Raw genomic sequence first — 20,803 nt, 5'->3', positions numbered from 1 at the left:
AAGAGCGTGAGGTGGTGTAGTTCCCTCTGCTGCCTGTAGGTGGTGAGCCCTGATAAGAGCGTGAGGTGGTGTAGTTCCTCTGCTGCCTGTAGGTGGTGAGCCTGATAAGAGCGTGAGGTGGTGTAGTTCCCTCTGCTGCCTGTAGGTGGTGAGCCTGATAAGAGCGTGAGGTGTGTAGTTCCCTCTGCTGCTGTAGGTGGTGAGCCTGATAAGAGCGTGAGGTGGTGTAGTTCCCTCTGCTGCCTGTAGGTGGTGAGCCTGATAAGAGCGTGAGGTGGTGTAGTTCCCTCTGCTGCCTGTAGGTGGTGAGCCCTGATAAGAGCGTGAGGGTCGGTGTAGTTCCCTCTGCTGCCTGTAGGTGGTGAGCCCTGATAAGAGCGTGAGGTGGTGTAGTTCCCTCTGCTGCCTGTAGGTGGTGAGTCCTGATAAGAGCGTGAGGTGGTGTAGTTCCCTCTGCTGCCTGTAGGTGGTGAGTCCTGATAAGAGCGTGAGGTGGTGTAGTTCCCTCTGCTGCCTGTAGGTGGTGAGCCCTGATAAGAGCGTGAGGTGGTGTAGTTCCCTCTGCTGCCTGTAGGTGGTGAGCCCTGATAAGAGCGTGAGGTGGTGTAGTTCCCTCTGCTGCCTGTAGGTGGTGAGCCCCTGATAAGAGCGTGAGGTGGTGTAGTTCCCTCTGCTGCCTGTAGGTGGTGAGTCCTGATAAGAGCGTGAGGTGGTGTAGTTCCCTCTGCTGCCTGTAGGTGGTGAGCCCTGATAAGAGCGTGAGGTGGTGTAGTTCCCTCTGCTGCCTGTAGGTGGTGAGCCCTGATAAGAGCGTGAGGTGGTGTAGTTCCCTCTGCTGCCTGTAGGTGGTGAGCCCTGATAAGAGCGTGAGGTGGTGTAGTTCCCTCTGCTGCCCTGTAGGTGGTGAGCCCTGATAAGAGCGTGAGGTGGTGTAGTTCCCTCTGCTGCCTGTTAGGTGGTGAGCCCTGATAAGAGCGTGAGGTGGTGTAGTTCCCTCTGCTGCCTGTAGGTGGTGAGTCCTGATAAGAGCGTGAGGTGGTGTAGTTCCCTCTGCTGCCTGTAGGTGGTGAGCCCTGATAAGAGCGTCGAGGTGGTGTAGTTCCCTCTGCTGCCTGTAGGTGGTGAGTCCCTGATAAGAGCGTGAGGTGGTGTAGTTCCCTCTGCTGCCTGTAGGTGGTGAGCCCTGATAAGAGCGTCGAGGTGGTGTAGTTCCCTCTGCTGCCTGTAGGTGGTGAGCCCTGATAAGAGCGTGAGGTGGTGTAGTTCCCTCTGCTGCCTGTAGGTGGTGAGTCCTGATAAGAGCGTGAGGTGGTGTAGTTCCCTCTGCTGCCTGTAGGTGGTGAGTCCTGATAAGAGCGTGAGGTGGTGTAGTTCCCTCTGCTGCCTGTAGGTGGTGAGCCCTGATAAGAGCGTGAGGTGGTGTAGTTCCCTCTGCTGCCTGTAGGTGGTGAGTCCCTGATAAGAGCGTGAGGTGGTGTAGTTCCCTCTGCTGCCTGTAGGTGGTGAGTCCTGATAAGAACGTGAGGTGGTGTAGTTCCCTCTGCTGCCTGTAGGTGGTGAGTCCTGATAAGAGCGTGAGGTGGTGTAGTTCCCTCTGCTGCCTGTAGGTGGTGAGTCCCTGATAAGAGCGTGAGGTGGTGTAGTTCCCTCTGCTGCCTGTAGGTGGTGAGTCCTGATAAGAACGTGAGGTGGTGTAGTTCCCTCTGCTGCCTGTAGGTGGTGAGCCCTGATAAGAGCGTGAGGTGGTGTAGTTCCCTCTGCTGCCTGTAGGTGGTGAGCCCTGATAAGAGCGCGAGGTGGTGTAGTTCCCTCTGCTGCCTGTAGGTGGTGAGTCCTGATAAGAGCGTGAGGTGGTGTAGTTCCCTCTGCTGCCTGTAGGTGGTGAGTCCTGATAAGAGCGCGAGGTGGTGTAGTTCCCTCTGCTGCCTGTAGGTGCTGAGTCCTGATAAGAGCGTGAGGTGGTGTAGTTCCCTCTGCTGCCTGTAGGTGGTGAGTCCTGATAAGAGCGTGAGGTGGTGTAGTTCCCTCTGCTGCCTGTAGGTGGTGAGTCCTGATAAGAGCGTGAGGTGGTGTAGTTCCCTCTGCTGCCTGTAGGTGGTGAGTCCTGATAAGAGCGTGAGGTGGTGTAGTTCCCTCTGCTGCCTGTAGGTGGTGAGTCCTGATAAGAACGTGAGGTGGTGTAGTTCCCTCTGCTGCCTGTAGGTGGTGAGCCCTGATAAGAGCGCGAGGTGGTGTAGTTCCCTCTGCTGCCTGTAGGTGGTGAGTCCTGATAAGAGCGCGAGGTGGTGTAGTTCCCTCTGCTGCCTGTAGGTGGTGAGCCCTGATAAGAGCGCGAGGTGGTGTAGTTCCCTCTGCTGCCAGTAGGTGGTGAGTCCTGATAAGAGCGCGAGGTGGTGTAGTTCCCTCTGCTGCCTGTAGGTGGTGAGTCCTGATAAGAGCGTGAGGTGGTGTAGTTCCCTCTGCTGCCTGTAGGTGGTGAGTCCTGATAAGAGCGTGAGGTGGTGTAGTTCCCTCTGCTGCCTGTAGGTGGTGAGTCCTGATAAGAGCGCGAGGTGGTGTAGTTCCCTCTGCTGCCTGTAGGTGGTGAGCCCTGATAAGAGCGCGAGGTGGTGTAGTTCCCTCTGCTGCCAGTAGGTGGTGAGTCCTGATAAGAGCGCGAGGTGGTGTAGTTCCCTCTGCTGCCTGTAGGTGGTGAGTCCTGATAAGAGCGTGAGGTGGTGTAGTTCCCTCTGCTGCCTGTAGGTGGTGAGTCCTGATAAGAGCGTGAGGTGGTGTAGTTCCCTCTGCTGCCTGTAGGTGGTGAGCCCTGATAAGAGCGCGAGGTGGTGTAGTTCCCTCTGCTGCCTGTAGGTGGTGAGCCCTGATAAGAGCGTGAGGTGGTGTAGTTCCCTCTGCTGCCTGTAGGTGGTGAGTCCTGATAAGAGCGCGAGGTGGTGTAGTTCCCTCTGCTGCCTGTAGGTGGTGAGTCCTGATAAGAGCGTGAGGTGGTGTAGTTCCCTCTGCTGCCTGTAGGTGGTGAGTCCTGATAAGAGCGTGAGGTGGTGTAGTTCCCTCTGCTGCCTGTAGGTGGTGAGTCCTGATAAGAGCGTGAGGTGGTGTAGTTCCCTCTGCTGCCTGTAGGTGGTGAGCCCTGATAAGAGCGTGAGGTGGTGTAGTTCCCTCTGCTGCCTGTAGGTGGTGAGTCCTGATAAGAGCGTGAGATGGTGTAGTTCCCTCTGCTGCCTGTAGGTGGTGAGTCCTGATAAGAGCGTGAGGTGGTGTAGTTCCCTCTGCTGCCTGTAGGTGGTGAGTCCTGATAAGAGCGTGAGGTGGTGTAGTTCCCTCTGCTGCCTGTAGGTGGTGAGTCCTGATAAGAGCGTGAGGTGGTGTAGTTCCCTCTGCTGCCTGTAGGTGGTGAGTCCTGATAAGAGCGTGAGGTGGTGTAGTTCCCTCTGCTGCCAGTAGGTGGTGAGTCCTGATAAGAGCGCGAGGTGGTGTAGTTCCCTCTGCTGCCTGTAGGTGGTGAGCCCTGATAAGAGCGTGAGGTGGTGTAGTTCCCTCTGCTGCCTGTAGGTGGTGAGTCCTGATAAGAGCGTGAGGTGGTGTAGTTCCCTCTGCTGCCTGTAGGTGGTGAGTCCTGATAAGAGCGTGAGGTGGTGTAGTTCCCTCTGCTGCCTGTAGGTGGTGAGTCCTGATAAGAGCGTGAGGTGGTGTAGTTCCCTCTGCTGCCAGTAGGTGGTGAGTCCTGATAAGAGCGTGAGGTGGTGTAGTTCCCTCTGCTGCCTGTAGGTGGTGAGTCCTGATAAGAGCGTGAGGTGGTGTAGTTCCCTCTGCTGCCTGTAGGTGGTGAGTCCTGATAAGAGCGTGAGATGGTGTAGTTCCCTCTGCTGCCTGTAGGTGGTGAGCCCTGATAAGAGCGTGAGGTGGTGTAGTTCCCTCTGCTGCCTGTAGGTGGTGAGTCCTGAGCTGAGACACAGACTTTGGCATTAAAGGGGTTTGTAGGAGGGGCTAATGCTGTGATGTCACTGTTCCAGGGCGGAGCTGCGGCTGCTGATTGGTCGCATTCATCGCAGAGACTCTGGACTTTACTCTCTGCGCTTCTACAACAGCTTTTTCACAGGAAACGTCTCCATCCTCCTCAGAGTGCACTGTGAGTCTGCACCTGTCACTGCACCTGTCACTGCACCTGTCACTGCACCTGTCACTGCACCTGTCACTGCACCTGTCACTGCACCTGTCACTGCACATGTCAAAATCAAATCAAATCAATGTATTTTTGTCAGGCCCAAAATCACAACAACAGTCGCCTCTGAGGGCCACAGGGAGAAATGAATCAACAATGTCTGTGGGGACGAGGGACAATGTCCCAGGGTCCTCTGTCCTTAGCTCCTCCCTCTGTCCTTAGCTCCTCCCTCTGTCCTTAGCTCCTCCTTCTGCAGGAAAAACTACAAAAAAACCCTCTTTGGGACAAAAGCGTATGTCCCTGTGTTAGTTCCAGTGAAGGAGGATGTGACTCTCACAGACGTGAGGGAGACTGGAGCTGGAGACACTCTTCAGGCAGATGAGGGACCGTCCACACGGGGCAGGGACACTTCACCAGGAGAGGGACATCTGGGTCCACAGGTCCTCAGGAGTGAGAGAAAGAAAAAGAAGGCGGTGAACAGTTTGCAAGTGGAATTAAAAAATAAATATTGTTTGATAGCATAAGTAGTCAGAAGAAGAAGAGGATAGTGCTCAAGCTGCCATACTTCCCCCAGCACAGTTACTCCTAGGGCAGCGTAGCTGAAGCTGTGGGTTTATGTTTCTGTTCCTAACTACTCTGACCATAAGCGATTTCGAAGAGGAACGTTTTAAGCCTGGACTTAAATGAAGAGACTGTGTCAGCATATTTAACATGGGTCGGGAGCTGATTCCATAACACAGGAGCTTGGTAGCTAAACGCTCTACCTCCTACAGTACTTTTAGAGACTCTTGGCACCACCAGAAGGCCGGCATTCTGAGAGTGAAGAGCTCTGTTTGGATGATATGGTTCTATAGCATCTTTGAGGTAGGATGGGGCCATGTCATTTATGGCTTTGTAAATCAGGAGGAGGAGTTTAAATGTGATTCTAAACTGGAGCCCGTGAAGAGACTCCAGCACCGGCCTCATGTGCTTCTTCTTTTAGTTCCTGTTGTAATCTTACTGCTGCATTTTGAACCAGTTAAAGCTTTTTATGGAGCTTTTAGGACCTGCTGTGAGCAGGAGTTACAGGAGAATCGAGACGTTACAGATGCAGGAGACGTTTCAGCTTCACTTTTAGGCCGGATTTTTCTGATTTTGGCTCTTGTTGCGCAAATGGAAATAGTCTGTTTTACAGACTTGATTTATATGAGCTTTAAATGAGACTCTGAGGTTTCTACAGTAGAACTGGAGGCTTCACTGACATTGTCCAGTGAGACTATCTGCCAGCACAATGACCTCCAGCACAATGACCTCCAGCACAATGACCTCCAGCACAATGACCACCAGCACAATGACCTCCAGCACAATGACCTCCAGCACAAAATGACCTCCAGCACAATGACCTCCAGCACAATGACCTCCAGCACAATGACCTCCAGCACAATGACCTCCAGCACAATGACCTCCAGCACAATGACCTCCTGCACAATGACCTCCAGCACAATGACCTCCAGCACAATGACCACAATGACCTCCAGCACAATGACCTCCAGCACAATGACCTCCAGCACAATGACCTCCAGCACAATGACTTCCAGCACAATGACCTCCAGCACAATGACCTCCAGCACAATGACCTCCAGCACAATGACCTCCAGCACAATGACCTCCAGCACAATGACTTCCAGCACAATGACCTCTAGCATAATGACCTCCAGCACAATGACCTCCAGCACAATGACTTCCAGCACAATGACCTCCAGCACAATGACCTCCAGCACAATGACCTCCAGCACAATGACCTCCAGCACAATGACTTCCAGCACAATGACCTCTAGCATAATGACCTCCAGCACAATGACCTCCAGCACAATGACCTCCAGCACAATGACCTCCAGCACAATGACCTCCAGCACAATGACCTCCAGCACAATGACCTCCAGCACAATGACCTCCAGCACAATGACCTCCTGCACAATGACCTCCTGCATAATGACCTCCAGCACAATGACCTCCAGCACAATGACCTCCAGCACAATGACCTCCAGCACAATGACCTCCTGCACAATGACCTCCAGCACAATGACCTCCAGCACAATGACCACAATGACCTCCAGCACAATGACCTCCAGCACAATGACCTCCAGCACAATGACCTCCAGCACAATGACCTCCAGCACAATGACTTCCAGCACAATGACCTCCAGCAGAATGACCTCCTGCACAATGACCTCCAGCACAATGACCTCCAGCACAATGACCTCCAGCACAATGACCTCCAGTACAATGACCTCCAGCACAATGACCTCCAGCACAATGACCTCCAGCACAATGACTTCCAGCACAATGACCTCCAGCACAATGACCTCCAGCACAATGACCTCCAGCACAATGACCTCCAGCACAATGACCTCCAGCACAATGACCTCCAGCAAAATGACCTCCAGCACAATGACCTCCAGCACAATGACCTCCAGCACCATGACCTCCAGCACCATGACCTCCAGCACAATGACCTCCAGCACAATGACCTCCAGCACAATGACCTCCAGCACAATGACCTCCAGCACAATGACCTCCAGCAAAATGACCTCCAGCACAATGACCTCCAGCACAATGACCTCCAGCACAATGACCTCCAGCACAATGACCTCCAGCACCATGACCTCCAGCATCATGACCTCCAGCACCATGACCTCCAGCACAATGACCTCTAGCATAATGACCTCCAGCACAATGACCTCGGTTTGTTCAGGGTTAAGAAGCAGATCATTCAGTGTCCTCCAGGTTTTTATCTCCTTCACACGAGCTCTAAGTCTGTCTGATCATGTGACCTGATCATGTGACCTGATCATGTGACCTGATCATGTGACCTGATCCTGTGACCTGATCATGTGACCTGATCATGTGACCTGATCATGTGACCTGATCCTGTGACCTGATCATGTGACCTGATCATGTGACCTGATCCTGTGACCTGATCATGTGACCTGATCATGTGACCTGATCCTGTGACCTGATCATGTGACCTGATCATGTGACTTAACGGCAGCATGTGAAGAGGAAACAGAACTGGACCCAGTACTGACCCCTGTGGCACACCGTAAGTGACTTTAGAACAAGGGGAGGAGCTCTGGTTTACATGAACAAACTGGTACCAGGTGAGGGCGCGGCCTCTCAGGGCGGGGCCTCTCAGGGCGCGGCCTCTCAGGGCGCGGCCTCTCAGGGCGGGGCCTCTCAGGGCGCGGCCTCTCAGGGCGCGGCCTCTCAGGGCGGGGCCTCTCAGGGAGCGGCCTCTCAGGGCGGGGCCTCTCAGGGCGGGGCCTCTCAGGGCGCGGCCTCTCAGGGCGGGGCCTCTGACATCTACATCACATTCGAACCTCTGCAGTAGAATGTTGTGATCGATGGTGTCAAACGCTGGGCTCTGAACCCTGCTGTGGTGGGCTCTGGACCCTGCTGTGGTGGGCTCTGAACCCCGCTGTGTTGGGCTCTGAACCCTGCTGTGGTGGGCTCAGGACCCTGCTGTGGTGGGCTCTGAACCCCGCTGTGTTGGGCTCTGAACCCTGCTGTGGTGGGCTCTGGACCCTGCTGTGGTGGGCTCTGGACCCTGCTGTGGTGGGCTCTGAACCCTGCTGTGGTGGGCTCTGGACCCTGCTGTGGTGGGCTCTGGACCCTGCTGTGGTGGGCTCTGAACCCTGCTGTGGTGGGCTCTGAACCCTGCTGTGGTGGGCTCTGGACCCTGCTGTGGTGGGCTCTGAACCCTGCTGTGGTGGGTTATAAATAGGTCTGTAGTTTACCAATAGGTCGGGATCTAGATGAGTCTTTTTCAGAAGAGGTTTAATGACGTCATGTTTGAAGGACGTGGAACATAAACACTTTCTACTGAAGTATTTATTATAGTGAGAATAGAGTCTATAATTAGGGGGAGAATGTCTTTGAGGAGCTTGGAATGGGGTCTAGGACACAAGTGGAGCTTTTAGAGGACATAAGGGCTGAAGTTCTCTCTCTTGATCAACAGCTGAACATTTCTACATTTACAGCTGGATTTATATGCGAGTCATTTTATCTCATTTATCTCTGATTGTTTTTATTTTATTGTTAAAAAATAGAAAAAAATCATCAGAGCTGAAAGAAGCTGAGAGTGAGGGCTCTACTGCTGTGACAGTGAGTTACCATGGTTACAGCTGTGACAGTGAGTTACCATGGTTATTGCTGTGACAGTGTGTTACCATGGTTACAGCTGTGACAGTGTGTTACCATGGTTACTGCTGTGACAGTGAGTTACCATGGTTACAGCTGTGACAGTGTGTTACCATGGTTACTGCTGTGACAGTGAGTTACCATGGTTACTGCTGTGACAGTGAGTTACCATGGTTACAGCTGTGACAGTGAGTTACCATGGTTACTGCTGTGACAGTGAGTTACCATGGTTATTGCTGTGACAGTGTGTTACCATGGTTACAGCTGTGACAGTGTGTTACCATGGTTACTGCTGTGACAGTGAGTTACCATGGTTACTGCTGTGACAGTGAGTTACCACGGTTACTGCTGTGACAGTGTGTTACCATGGTTACTGCTGTGACAGTGAGTTACCATGGTTACTGCTGTGACAGTGAGTTACCATGGTTACTGCTGTGACAGTGAGTTACCATGGTTATTGCTGTGACAGTGTGTTACCATGGTTACAGCTGTGACAGTGTGTTACCATGGTTACTGCTGTGACAGTGAGTTACCATGGTTATTGCTGTGACAGTGAGTTACCACGGTTACTGCTGTGACAGTGTGTTACCACGGTTACTGCTGTGACAGTGAGTTACCATGGTTACTGCTGTGACAGTGAGTTACCATGGTTACAGCTGTGACAGTGAGTTACCACGGTTACTGCTGTGACAGTGAGTTACCACGGTTACTGCTGTGACAGTGTGTTACCATGGTTACTGCTGTGACAGTGTGTTACCATGGTTACTGCTGTGACAGTGAGTTACCATGGTTACTGCTGTGACAGTGAGTTACCACGGTTACTGCTGTGACAGTGAGTTACCACGGTTACTGCTGTGACAGTGAGTTACCATGGTTACTGCTGTGACAGTGTGTTACCACGGTTACTGCTGTGACAGTGTGTTACCATGGTTACTGCTGTGACAGTGTATTACCACGGTTACTGCTGTGACAGTGAGTTACCACGGTTACTGCTGTGACAGTGAGTTACCACGGTTACTGCTGTGACAGTGAGTTACCACGGTTACTGCTGTGACAGTGAGTTACCACGGTTACTGCTGTGACAGTGTGTTACCATGGTTACTGCTGTGACAGTGAGTTACCACGGTTACTGCTGTGACAGTGAGTTACCACGGTTACTGCTGTGACAGTGAGTTACCATGGTTACTGCTGTGACAGTGTGTTACCATGGTTACGGCTGTGACAGTGTGTTACTAGGTTACGGCTGTGACAGTGAGTTACCACGGTTACTGCTGTGACAGTGAGTTACCACGGTTACTGCTGTGACAGTGAGTTACCATGGTTACTGCTGTGACAGTGAGTTACCATGGTTACTGCTGTGACAGTGAGTTACCACGGTTACAGCTGTGACAGTGTGTTACCACGGTTACTGCTGTGACAGTGAGTTACCACGGTTACTGCTGTGATAGTGTGTTACCACGGTTACTGCTGTGACAGTGAGTTACCATGGTTACTGCTGTGACAGTGAGTTACCATGGTTACTGCTGTGACAGTGAGTTACCATGGTTACTGCTGTGACAGTGTGTTACCACGGTTACTGCTGTGACAGTGTGTTACCATGGTTATTGCTGTGACAGTGTGTTACCATGGTTACTGCTGTGACAGTGAGTTACCATGGTTACTGCTGTGACAGTGAGTTACCACGGTTACTGCTGTGACAGTGAGTTACCACGGTTACTGCTGTGACAGTGAGTTACCATGGTTATTGCTGTGACAGTGTGTTACCATGGTTACAGCTGTGACAGTGAGTTACCACGGTTACTGCTGTGACAGTGAGTTACCATGGTTATTGCTGTGACAGTGTGTTACCATGGTTACAGCTGTGACAGTGAGTTACCATGGTTACTGCTGTGACAGTGAGTTACCACGGTTACAGCTGTGACAGTGTGTTACTACGGTTACTGCTGTGACAGTGAGTTACCACGGTTACTGCTGTGACAGTGTGTTACCACGGTTACTGCTGTGACAGTGAGTTACCATGGTTACTGCTGTGACAGTGAGTTACCACGGTTACTGCTGTGACAGTGAGTTACCACGGTTACTGCTGTGACAGTGAGTTACCACGGTTACAGCTGTGACAGTGTGTTACCACGGTTACTGCTGTGACAGTGAGTTACCATGGTTACTGCTGTGACAGTAAGTTACCATGGTTACTGCTGTGACAGTGAGTTACCATGGTTACTGCTGTGACAGTGAGTTACCATGGTTACTGCTGTGACAGTGTGTTACCATGGTTACAGCTGTGACAGTGTGTTACCATGGTTACTGCTGTGACAGTGAGTTACCATGGTTACTGCTGTGACAGTGTGTTACCATGGTTACAGCTGTGACAGTGTGTTACCATGGTTACTGCTGTGACAGTGAGTTACCATGGTTACTGCTGTGACAGTGTGTTACCATGGTTACTGCTGTGACAGTGTGTTACCATGGTTACTGCTGTGACAGTGAGTTACCACGGTTACTGCTGTGACAGTGAGTTACCACGGTTACTGCTGTGACAGTGAGTTACCACGGTTACTGCTGTGACAGTGTGTTACCACGGTTACTGCTGTGACAGTGTGTTACCACGGTTACAGCTGTGACAGTGTGTTACCACGGTTACTGCTGTGACAGTGAGTTACCATGGTTACTGCTGTGACAGTGAGTTACCATGGTTACTGCTGTGACAGTGTGTTACCACGGTTACTGATGTGACAGTGAGTTACCACGGTTACTGCTGTGACAGTGAGTTACCACGGTTACTGCTGTGACAGTGAGTTACCATGGTTACAGCTGTGACAGTGTGTTACCATGGTTACTGCTGTGACAGTGAGTTACCATGGTTACAGCTGTGACAGTGTGTTACCATGGTTACTGCTGTGACAGTGAGTTACCATTGTTACTGCTGTGACAGTGAGTTACCATGGTTACAGCTGTGACAGTGAGTTACCACGGTTACTGCTGTGACAGTGAGTTACCATGGTTACTGCTGTGACAGTGAGTTACCATGGTTACTGCTGTGACAGTGAGTTACCATGGTTACTGCTGTGACAGTGAGTTACCATGGTTACTGCTGTGACAGTGAGTTACCATGGTTACTGCTGTGACAGTGAGTTACCACGGTTACGGCTGTGACAGTGAGTTACCACGGTTACGGCTGTGACAGTGAGTTACCACGGTTACGGCTGTGACTGTGACAGTGTGTTACCACGGTTACTGCTGTGACAGTGAGTTACCATGGTTACTGCTGTGACAGTGAGTTACCATGGTTACTGCTGTGACAGTGTGTTACCACGGTTACTGCTGTGACAGTGTGTTACCACGGTTACAGCTGTGACAGTGTGTTACCACGGTTACTGCTGTGACAGTGAGTTACCATGGTTATTGCTGTGACAGTGTGTTACCACGGTTACTGCTGTGACAGTGAGTTACCACGGTTACTGCTGTGACAGTGAGTTACCACGGTTACTGCTGTGAAAGTGAGTTACCATGGTTACTGCTGTGACAGTGTGTTACCATGGTTACTGCTGTGACAGTGAGTTACCATGGTTACTGCTGTGACAGTGTGTTACCACGGTTACTGCTGTGACAGTGAGTTACCACGGTTACTGCTGTGACAGTGTGTTACCACGGTTACTGCTGTGACAGTGAGTTACCACGGTTACTGCTGTGACAGTGAGTTACCACGGTTACTGCTGTGACAGTGAGTTACCACGGTTACTGCTGTGACAGTGAGTTACCATGGTTACTGCTGTGACAGTGAGTTACCACGGTTATTGCTGTGACAGTGAGTTACCACGGTTACTGCTGTGACAGTGAGTTACCATGGTTACTGCTGTGACAGTGAGTTACCACGGTTACTGCTGTGACAGTGAGTTACCACGGTTACTGCTGTGACAGTGAGTTACCACGGTTACTGCTGTGACAGTGTGTTACCACGGTTACGGCTGTGACAGTGAGTTACCACGGTTACGGCTGTGACAGTGAGTTACCACGGTTACGGCTGTGACTGTGACAGTGTGTTACCACGGTTACTGCTGTGACAGTGAGTTACCATGGTTACTGCTGTGACAGTGAGTTACCATGGTTACTGCTGTGACAGTGTGTTACCACGGTTACTGCTGTGACAGTGTGTTACCACGGTTACAGCTGTGACAGTGTGTTACCACGGTTACTGCTGTGACAGTGAGTTACCACGGTTATTGCTGTGACAGTGTGTTACCATGGTTACTGCTGTGACAGTGAGTTACCATGGTTACTGCTGTGACAGTGTGTTACCATGGTTACTGCTGTGACAGTGAGTTACCATGGTTACTGCTGTGACAGTGAGTTACCATGGTTACTGCTGTGACAGTGTGTTACCATGGTTACAGCTGTGACAGTGTGTTACCATGGTTACTGCTGTGACAGTGTGTTACCATGGTTACAGCTGTGACAGTGAGTTACCATGGTTACTGCTGTGACAGTGTGTTACCATGGTTACTGCTGTGACAGTGTGTTACCATGGTTACTGCTGTGACAGTGAGTTACCACGGTTACTGCTGTGACAGTGAGTTACCACGGTTACTGCTGTGACAGTGAGTTACCACGGTTACGGCTGTGACAGTGAGTTACCACGGTTACTGCTGTGACAGTGAGTTACCACGGTTACTGCTGTGACAGTGAGTTACCACGGTTACTGCTGTGACAGTGAGTTACCACGGTTATTGCTGTGACAGTGAGTTACCACGGTTACTGCTGTGACAGTGAGTTACCACGGTTACTGTTGTGACAGTGAGTTACCACGGTTACTGCTGTGACAGTGAGTTACCACGGTTACTGCTGTGACAGTGTGTTACCACGGTTACTGCTGTGACAGTGAGTTACCACGGTTACTGCTGTGACAGTGAGTTACCACGGTTACTGCTGTGACAGTGAGTTACCACGGTTACTGCTGTGACAGTGAGTTACCACGGTTACTGCTGTGACAGTGTGTTACCACGGTTACTGCTGTGACAGTGAGTTACCACGGTTACTGCTGTGACAGTGAGTTACCACGGTTACTGCTGTGACAGTGAGTTACCACGGTTACGGCTGTGACAGTGTGTTACCACGGTTACGGCTGTGACAGTGAGTTACCACGGTTACTGCTGTGACAGTGAGTTACCACGGTTACTGCTGTGACAGTGAGTTACCACGGTTACTGCTGTGACAGTGTGTTACCACGGTTACTGCTGTGACAGTGAGTTACCATGGTTACTGCTGTGACAGTGAGTTACCATGGTTACTGCTGTGACAGTGAGTTACCATGGTTACTGCTGTGACAGTGTGTTACCATGGTTACTGCTGTGACAGTGTGTTACCATGGTTACTGCTGTGACAGTGAGTTACCATGGTTACTGCTGTGACAGTGAGTTACCATGGTTACTGCTGTGACAGTGTGTTACCATGGTTACAGCTGTGACAGTGTGTTACCATGGTTACTGCTGTGACAGTGAGTTACCATGGTTACTGCTGTGACAGTGTGTTACCATGGTTACTGCTGTGACAGTGTGTTACCATGGTTACTGCTGTGACAGTGAGTTACCATGATTATTGCTGTGACAGTGTGTTACCATGGTTACAGCTGTGACAGTGTGTTACCATGGTTACTGCTGTGACAGTGTGTTACCATGGTTACAGCTGTGACAGTGTGTTACCATGGTTACTGCTGTGACAGTGTGTTACCACGGTTACTGCTGTGACAGTAAGTTACCATGGTTACTGCTGTGACAGTGAGTTACCATGGTTACTGCTGTGACAGTGAGTTACCATGGTTACTGCTGTGACAGTGTGTTACCATGGTTACAGCTGTGGCAGTGTGTTACCATGGTTACAGCTGTGACAGTGTGTTACCATGGTTACTGCTGTGACAGTGTGTTACCATGGTTACAGCTGTGACAGTGTGTTACCACGGTTACTGCTGTGACAGTGTGTTACCACGGTTACTGCTGTGACAGTGAGTTACCACGGTTACTGCTGTGACAGTGTGTTACCATGGTTACTGCTGTGACAGTGAGTTACCACGGTTACTGCTGTGACAGTGAGTTACCATGGTTACTGCTGTGACAGTGTGTTACCATGGTTACTGCTGTGACAGTGAGTTACCACGGTTACTGCTGTGACAGTGAGTTACCACGGTTACGGCTGTGACAGTGAGTTACCACGGTTACTGCTGTGACAGTGAGTTACCACGGTTACTGCTGTGACAGTGAGTTACCATGGTTACTGCTGTGACAGTGAGTTACCACGGTTACTGCTGTGACAGTGTGTTACCACGGTTACTGCTGTGACAGTGAGTTACCATGGTTACTGCTGTGACAGTGAGTTACCATGGTTATTGCTGTGACAGTGTGTTACCATGGTTACAGCTGTGACAGTGTGTTACCACGGTTACTGCTGTGACAGTGAGTTACCATGGTTACTGCTGTGACAGTGAGTTACCATGGTTACTGCTGTGACAGTGTGTTACCATGGTTACTGCTGTGACAGTGTGTTACCATGGTTACTGCTGTGACAGTGAGTTACCATGGTTATTGCTGTGACAGTGTGTTACCATGGTTACTGCTGTGACAGTGAGTTACCATGGTTATTGCTGTGACAGTGTGTTACCATGGTTACTGCTGTGACAGTGTGTTACCATGGTTACTGCGGTGACAGTGAGTTACCATGGTTACTGCTGTGACAGTGTGTTACCACGGTTACTGCTGTGACAGTGAGTTACCATGGTTACTGCTGTGACAGTGTGTTACCATGGTTATTGCTGTGACAGTGTGTTACCATGGTTACAGCTGTGACAGTGTGTTACCACGGTTACAGCTGTGACAGTGTGTTACCACGGTTACTGCTGTGACAGTGAGTTACCACGGTTACTGCTGTGACAGTGTGTTACCACGGTTACTGCTGTGACAGTGAGTTACCACGGTTACTGCTGTGACAGTGAGTTACCACGGTTACTGCTGTGACAGTGAGTTACCACGGTTACGGCTGTGACAGTGAGTTACCACGGTTACTGCTGTGACAGTGAGTTACCACGGTTACTGCTGTGACACTGAGTTACCATGGTTATTGCTGTGACAGTGAGTTACCATGGTTACTGCTGTGACAGTGAGTTACCATGGTTACTGCTGTGACAGTGTGTTACCACGGTTACTGCTGTGACAGTGAGTTACCATGGTTACTGCTGTGACAGTGAGTTACCATGGTTATTGCTGTGACAGTGTGTTACCATGGTTACAGCTGTGACAGTGTGTTACCATGGTTACTGCTGTGACAGTGAGTTACCATGGTTACTGCTGTGACAGTGAGTTACCACGGTTACTGCTGTGACAGTGTGTTACCACGGTTACTGCTGTGACAGTGAGTTACCACGGTTACTGCTGTGGCAGTGAGTTACCATGGTTACAGCTGTGACAGTGTGTTACCATGGTTACTGCTGTGACAGTGAGTTACCATGGTTACTGCTGTGACAGTGTGTTACCATGGTTACTGCTGTGACAGTGAGTTACCATGGTTACTGCTGTGACAGTGTGTTACCATGGTTACTGCTGTGACAGTGAGTTACCATGGTTACTGCTGTGACAGTGAGTTACCACGGTTACTGCTGTGACAGTGAGTTACCATGGTTACTGCTGTGACAGTGTGTTACCACGGTTACTGCTGTGACAGTGAGTTACCATGGTTACTGTTGTGACAGTGAGTTACCATGGTTACTGCTGTGACAGTGAGTTACCACGGTTACTGCTGTGACAGTGAGTTACCATGGTTACTGCTGTGACAGTGTGTTACCATGGTTACTGCTGTGACAGTGTGTTACCATGGTTACAGCTGTGACAGTGTGTTACCATGGTTACTGCTGTGACAGTGTGTTACCACGGTTACTGCTGTGACAGTGAGTTACCACGGTTACTGCTGTGACAGTGTGTTACCATGGTTACTGCTGTGACAGTGAGTTACCACGGTTACTGCTGTGACAGTGAGTTACCATGGTTACTGCTGTGACAGTGTGTTACCACGGTTACTGCTGTGACAGTGAGTTACCACGGTTACTGCTGTGACAATGAGTTACCACGGTTACGGCTGTGACAGTGAGTTACCATGGTTACTGCTGTGACAGTGAGTTACCACGGTTACTGCTGTGACAGTGAGTTACCATGGTTATTGCTGTGACAGTGAGTTACCATGGTTACTGCTGTGACAGTGAGTTACCATGGTTACTGCTGTGACAGTGAGTTACCATGGTTATTGCTGTGACAGTGAGTTACCATGGTTACTGCTGTGACAGTGAGTTACCACGGTTACTGCTGTGACAGTGTGTTACCACGGTTACTGCTGTGACAGTGAGTTACCATGGTTACTGCTGTGACAGTGAGTTACCATGGTTATTGCTGTGACAGTGTGTTACCACGGTTACAGCTGTGACAGTGTGTTACCACGGTTACTGCTGTGACAGTGAGTTACCATGGTTACTGCTGTGACAGTGAGTTACCATGGTTACTGCTGTGACAGTGAGTTACCATGGTTACTGCTGTGACAGTGAGTTACCATGGTTATTGCTGTGACAGTGTGTTACCATGGTTACTGCTGTGACAGTGAGTTACCATGGTTACTGCTGTGACAGTGAGTTACCATGGTTACTGCTGTGACAGTGTGTTACCACGGTTACTGCTGTGACAGTGAGTTACCATGGTTACTGCTGTGACAGTGTGTTACCATGGTTATTGCTGTGACAGTGTGTTACCATGGTTACAGCTGTGACAGTGTGTTACCATGGTTACTGCTGTGACAGTGAGTTACCACGGTTACAGCTGTGACAGTGTGTTACCATGGTTACTGCTGTGACAGTGAGTTACCATGGTTACTGCTGTGACAGTGTGTTACCACGGTTACTGCTGTGACAGTGTGTTACCATGGTTACTGCTGTGACAGTGAGTTACCATGGTTATTGCTGTGACAGTGTGTTACCATGGTTACAGCTGTGACAGTGTGTTACCATGGTTACTGCTGTGACAGTGAGTTACCATGGTTACTGCTGTGACAGTGAGTTACCACGGTTACTGCTGTGACAGTGTGTTACCACGGTTACTGCTGTGACAGTGAGTTACCACGGTTACTGCTGTGGCAGTGAGTTACCATGGTTACAGCTGTGACAGTGTGTTACCATGGTTACTGCTGTGACAGTGAGTTACCATGGTTACTGCTGTGACAGTGAGTTACCATGGTTACTGCTGTGACAGTGAGTTACCATGGTTACTGCTGTGACAGTGTGTTACCATGGTTACTGCTGTGACAGTGAGTTACCATGGTTACTGCTGTGACAGTGAGTTACCATGGTTACTGCTGTGACAGTGTGTTACCACGGTTACTGCTGTGACAGTGAGTTACCATGGTTACTGCTGTGACAGTGAGTTACCATGGTTACTGCTGTGACAGTGAGTTACCACGGTTACTGCTGTGACAGTGAGTTACCATGGTTACTGCTGTGACAGTGTGTTACCATGGTTACTGCTGTGACAGTGTGTTACCATGGTTACAGCTGTGACAGTGTGTTACCACGGTTACTGCTGTGACAGTGAGTTACCATGGTTACTGCTGTGACAGTGAGTTACCACGGTTACTGCTGTGACAGTGAGTTACCATGGTTACTGCTGTGACAGTGAGTTACCACGGTTACTGCTGTGACAGTGAGTTACCACGGTTACGGCTGTGACAGTGAGTTACCACGGTTACTGCTGTGACAGTGAGTTACCACGGTTACTGCTGTGACAGTGAGTTACCACGGTTACTGCTGTGACAGTGAGTTACCATGGTTACTGCTGTGACAGTGAGTTACCATGGTTACTGCTGTGACAGTGAGTTACCATGGTTACTGCTGTGACAGTGAGTTACCATGGTTATTGCTGTGACAGTGAGTTACCATGGTTACTGCTGTGACAGTGAGTTACCATGGTTACTGCTGTGACAGTGTGTTACCACGGTTACTGCTGTGACAGTGAGTTACCATGGTTACTTCTGTGACAGTGAGTTACCATGGTTATTGCTGTGACAGTGTGTTACCATGGTTACAGCTGTGACAGTGTGTTACCACGGTTACTGCTGTGACAGTGAGTTACCATGGTTACTGCTGTGACAGTGTGTTACCACGGTTACTGCTGTGACAGTGTGTTACCATGGTTACTGCTGTGACAGTGTGTTACCATGGTTATTGCTGTGACAGTGTGTTACCATGGTTACAGCTGTGACAGTGTGTTACCATGGTTACTGCTGTGACAGTGAGTTACCACGGTTACTGCTGTGACAGTGTGTTACCACGGTTACTGCTGTGACAGTGAGTTACCACGGTTACTGCTGTGACAGTGAGTTACCACGGTTACTGCTGTGACAGTGAGTTACCACGGTTACTGCTGTGACAGTGAGTTACCATGGTTATTGCTGTGACAGTGAGTTACCATGGTTACTGCTGTGACAGTGAGTTACCATGGTTACTGCTGTGACAGTGTGTTACCACGGTTACTGCTGTGACAGTGAGTTACCATGGTTACTGCTGTGACAGTGAGTTACCATGGTTATTGCTGTGACAGTGTGTTACCATGGTTACAGCTGTGACAGTGTGTTACCATGGTTACTGCTGTGACAGTGAGTTACCATGGTTACTGCTGTGACAGTGAGTTACCATGGTTACAGCTGTGACAGTGTGTTACCATGGTTACTGCTGTGACAGTGAGTTACCATGGTTACTGCTGTGACAGTGAGTTACCATGGTTACTGCTGTGACAGTGAGTTACCATGGTTACTGCTGTGACAGTGTGTTACCACGGTTACTGCTGTGACAGTGAGTTACCATGGTTACTGTTGTGACAGTGAGTTACCATGGTTACTGCTGTGACAGTGAGTTACCATGGTTACTGCTGTGACAGTGTGTTACCATGGTTACTGCTGTGACAGTGTGTTACCTCACACAGAGCTGCTGACAGGACAGGAGCAACTTCTCCTGCTTTTAGAGATTCTTCTGTGGGAGGAGCCAAATAATCCCTCTAACTTTCTAACTCTTTGTTTATGTGAACGCAGTTCTTGGTTGTACCAGGAGGAGGCGCTTTGACCTAATGACCTTCTGTTTTAACGGAGCTGCAACGTCAAGAGCAGACTTCAGACAATTCATGGTCAAGTCGACAAATTGATCACTTAAACTGGGACTAAAGCTGTTCTCAGCAGGATCACATGACATGATCACATGACATGATCACATGACGTGATCACATGACATGATCACATGACATGATCACATGACGTGATCACATGACGTGATCACATGACATGATCACATGACATGATCACATGACGTGATCACATGACGTGATCACATGACGTGATCACATGACATGATCACATGACATGATCACATGACGTGATCACATGACGTGATCACATGACGTGATCACATGACATGATCACATGACGTGATCACATGACGTGATCACATGACATGATCACATGACGTGATCACATGACATGATCACATGACGTGATCACATGACGTGATCACATGACGTGATCACATGACGTGATCACATGACATGATCACATGACATGATCACATGACATGATCACATGACGTGATCACATGACATGATCACATGACATGATCACAACACGTGATCACATGACGTGATCACATGACGTGATCACATGACGTGATCACATGACGTGATCACATGACATGATCACATGACATGATCACATGACATGATCACATGACGTGATCACATGACGTGATCACATGACATGATCACATGACATGATCACATGACGTGATCACATGATGTGATCACATGACATGATCACATGACATGATCACATGACGTGATCACATGACGTGATCACATGACGTGATCACATGACGTGATCACATGACGTGATCACATGACGTGATCACATGACGTGATCACATGACGTGATCACATGACGTGATCACATGACATGATCACAACACGTGATCACATGACATGATCACATGACGTGATCACATGACGTGATCACATGACGTGATCACATGACGTGATCACATGACGTGATCACATGACGTGATCACATGACATGATCACATGACATGATCACATGACATGATCACATGACGTGATCACATGACATGATCACATGACATGATCACATGACGTGATCACATGACGTGATCACATGACATGATCACATGACGTGATCACATGACATGATCACATGACGTGATCACATGACATGATCACATGACATGATCACAACACGTGATCACATGACATGATCACATGACGTGATCACATGACGTGATCACATGACGTGATCACATGACATGATCACATGACATGATCACATGACATGATCACATGACGTGATCACATGACGTGATCACATGACATGATCACATGACATGATCAC

General features: G+C 49.7%; 1 protein-coding gene across 1 annotated transcript in view; it reads left to right on the top strand.

Annotated features, from left to right (window-relative positions):
• Positions 1–4,012: 4,012 nt before the first annotated feature.
• LOC140383813 (macrophage colony-stimulating factor 1 receptor 1-like) overlaps positions 4,013–20,803 on the top strand; it is a gene marked incomplete at its 3' end in the record, with an annotated part of 30,428 nt that continues 13,637 nt past the window's right edge. The window contains exon 1 of the mRNA XM_072466010.1: positions 4,013–4,129. The remainder of the gene's footprint in view (positions 4,130–20,803) is intronic.

Source organism: Eucyclogobius newberryi, unplaced genomic scaffold (assembly GCF_026437365.1).
Source record: "Eucyclogobius newberryi isolate DKJ021-1_F unplaced genomic scaffold, fEucNew1.0.hap1 SCAF_553, whole genome shotgun sequence".
Lineage (NCBI taxonomy): Eukaryota > Metazoa > Chordata > Actinopteri > Gobiiformes > Gobiidae > Eucyclogobius > Eucyclogobius newberryi.
This window is presented reverse-complemented; position numbering and strand designations above follow the sequence as displayed.